Raw genomic sequence first — 3524 nt, forward strand, 5'->3', positions numbered from 1 at the left:
AAAATGTAAATAAATGATTAAAATATAAGAATTGCTCTAGGGTAGTAATGCATTGCATCTTCGCTTGAACTTTTGAGGTTCCAATAGCATAACATCCTCAGGGAGACTTGTTCCACAGTCCAACGGTGTGAGGAATAAAGGACCTCTGGAACTGATAGGCTGAACAGCGAGGTACATTTACCGCATACTGGTGCTGCTGTTCGGCAAATCCGGACGCCGTCGGGCCTTTAAATCATACTTGCATTATTTACTCGTCTTCATTACTGAATTTAATACGAATTTTGATATAGAAAAGAAATATTTAACCACTCTCCCATTGAATTTCCTATGAATTTTTATATAAAAAAATTTATTTTAGTCACCCTCCCAAGTGAAACAAAATGAAATAAAGAACACGGCTACACCGGAGTACACACTCGTTAACGACGGAGGCGGCTCCCCATTGATTATAATTATGGTTAAATGGATTCATATTTTTAATAGCGCGCGTGTCTCTGCCTTTTTCTGGTTTTTCCAGATCTGGCAAAATGATTCGGTTGTCTCGTTCAGCATTTGCCCGCAAAGCGATATCTGGAACTGAATCATTTTAGAATGGTGTCTCTTGGAAAAAATGCCACTGCGTCATAAAAATGACAAATTTGGCTCAAAGCTGGTAGGAAATATTCTCACCTTTAAAGTACTAACTCAGAAAAAAAGAGTAAATAAATAAAGGTGTACTCTGTTGCATGAAGCAGGGATGAAATGTACAGACTGTTCTAATGCTTGTCTTAATACGATAATACGAGTTGACACACTTACGGTATGGAGCTCTGAAACTCAATATTCATATATATATATATATATATATATATATATATATATATATATATATATATATATATATATATATATATGTATATATATATATATATATATATATATATATATATATATGTATATATATATTATATATGTATGTATATATATATATACATATATATATATATATATATATATATATATATATATATATATATATATATATATATATATTTTTTTTTTTTTTTTTAAAAACAGTGGATTTGAAGAGTCGAGTTTCTCATCATTGAAGGCGAATTGCAGTAAATGCTTGTGATGCAGACCTGAACACAGTACCCTGTAGGAGGGAATTACCGTCAGGGCATCTCACGCGGTGCATTGTAGGCATTATTTACGGTTCTTTGCAGCGCCCCCTTGGCACTTAGTTGCAACCCCTTTCATTCCTTTTACTGTACCTTCGTTCATATCCTCTTTCTTCCATCTTACTTTCCTGAACTCTCTCCTAACAGTTGTTTCATAGTGCAACTGCGAGGTTTTCCTCCTCTTACACCTGTAAAACCCTTTTACTCAATGACCTCATAGGTCTCAGCGCTTGGCCTCTGGCCTAAATTTTGTATTCCATTCCAAAGCAATAAACTCTTCAGCACCCCATTAAAAAACATCAGAACAAGCTGAACCAGAAAACCATAGAAATTTAAAGATTGAAATGTTTCACCTACATTCAGAATCTCATTCCACGTTTCCAATATTAGAATTTCCTAATTGAACAAACGCTCGTATATTTTCCGGCCGCTGGCTGGTCGCCCTGAGGAGAGCAGAAAATCGAGAGGCATTGGAACTCGAATGAAAAAAATTGTTGGCCAGACCAGTAGTTACGGTTCCAATTAAGCATAAGAGAATCCAGTAGAGCTATAAACTCCAGTAATTGGGTTTTAAGCTTCCATGTATTGGACGAGAATTTTGCTGACCAACGCTTGTCCTTATTCGTTATTTATTTATCTTTACATTTGCAATGATTAGTTGATTTTTATTTAAACATTGTAATAGATTGTCGATTGTGGGACCTTTACACGTGAATACACAGGAAATTACGCCATTGCCGTGAAATATGTCACTGGACTGAATGACATTCTCCATAATAAAAGAGAATGAGGTATTTTGGACATGATACCACTTAGGTCAATAGACGTTACAGCTGTAATGACATTGTATTTGGGATTATTGCTTATTACTCTGCTCTGCTGAAATTGAAGCAGTGTTAGCCCTTGTTACTTTAGGAATTTTTACTACAGACTACAATGCACTGAATCACTTGTTGACTATTATATTCTGAAAGGGACCGAGTTTTATGAAATGCGTCACATTTCATTTTAGGTACAGAAACAGTTTTGCTTAGAAAACCTCTATAACTATCATTAACAAATTATGATTATTTTTTTAGTTTTCTGTAAAAGAAAACTATTTTGCCGGTTTTGTCTGTCCGCGCTTTTTCTGTCCGGCCTCAGATCTTAAAAACTACTGAGGCTAGAGGGCTGCAAATTGGTATGTTGATCGTCCACCCTCCAATCAGCAAACGTACCAAATTGCAGCCCTCTAGCCTCAGTAGTTTTTATTTTATTCAAGGTTAAAGTTAGTCATAATCGTGCTTCTGGCAACGATATAGGAAATGCCACCACCGGGCCGTGGTTAAAGTTTCATGGGCCGCGGTTCATACAGCATTATACCGAGACCTCCAGAAGATAGATCCATTTTCGATATCCTTGATTATACGCTATAGAGGCTGTACAGAAAACTCGATTGCGCCGACGAAACTTCGGCGCATTTTTTACTTGTTTCTTTATGCCCCCATTTCAGATGTGATATCTTTTTAATATATCTCTTAAGCTGAATAGTAATGTGATACCTTTTCAATATATCTCTTAAGCTGAATGTTAATAAGCGTAAAGTGCAATGTTAAAGTTAGGTTAGGAATAATATGGTATGGCTGTTTACGTAAAATATCTACAAAATATTTAGTTGCCGTCTACAATATAGAATCTTTGTTTTTTATTCTGTTATAACATTACAATAAGATTTTATAATCAACTTTCAATGCTTGCGCAAGTTAAGTGGACATTCCAACAAAAATAAAATGTCTACTCAATTCAGGGAGACCATAAATAATAATGAATACTTGCGAAGAATTATGCCACGATTTAGCTGTTTACAAGTGCCCCAAGAATGTAGATGCCTCGTGCCTGATGTATGATACGTAAGTGTCCGTTCATTGGTGGTAAGAGGCGTCGCATATCTTTGGGTAATAAGTTTTAGATATTGATTTTCAAAATTTTCATAGAGAACGGTTCTCTGATTTTATGGAGCACAACTAGTTTTTTGGTATATTGTGGCATATTTTTCTGAGGTTGCTTTTCTCTCTCTCTCTCTCTCTCTCTCTCTCTCTCTCTCTCTCTCTCTCTCTCTCTCTCTATATATATATATATATATATATATATATATATATATATATATATATATATATATATATATATATATATATATATATTACAGTCAAACTGTGAAGTCAGTCATTTCGTGAAATGACTGAAATTTCAGGCAGATAGCGAAATGCACTTAGGGGACATTTGATCCCCCAGGAGCTAGTACTAAACACGGCGAAACAGTGAGTCACCTACACTGTTTCGCCGGGTTTAGTACTAGTCCCTGGGGGAGTCAAATGTATTTCGCCG

This window comes from Macrobrachium rosenbergii, chromosome 20, assembly GCF_040412425.1.
Source record: "Macrobrachium rosenbergii isolate ZJJX-2024 chromosome 20, ASM4041242v1, whole genome shotgun sequence".
Lineage (NCBI taxonomy): Eukaryota > Metazoa > Arthropoda > Malacostraca > Decapoda > Palaemonidae > Macrobrachium > Macrobrachium rosenbergii.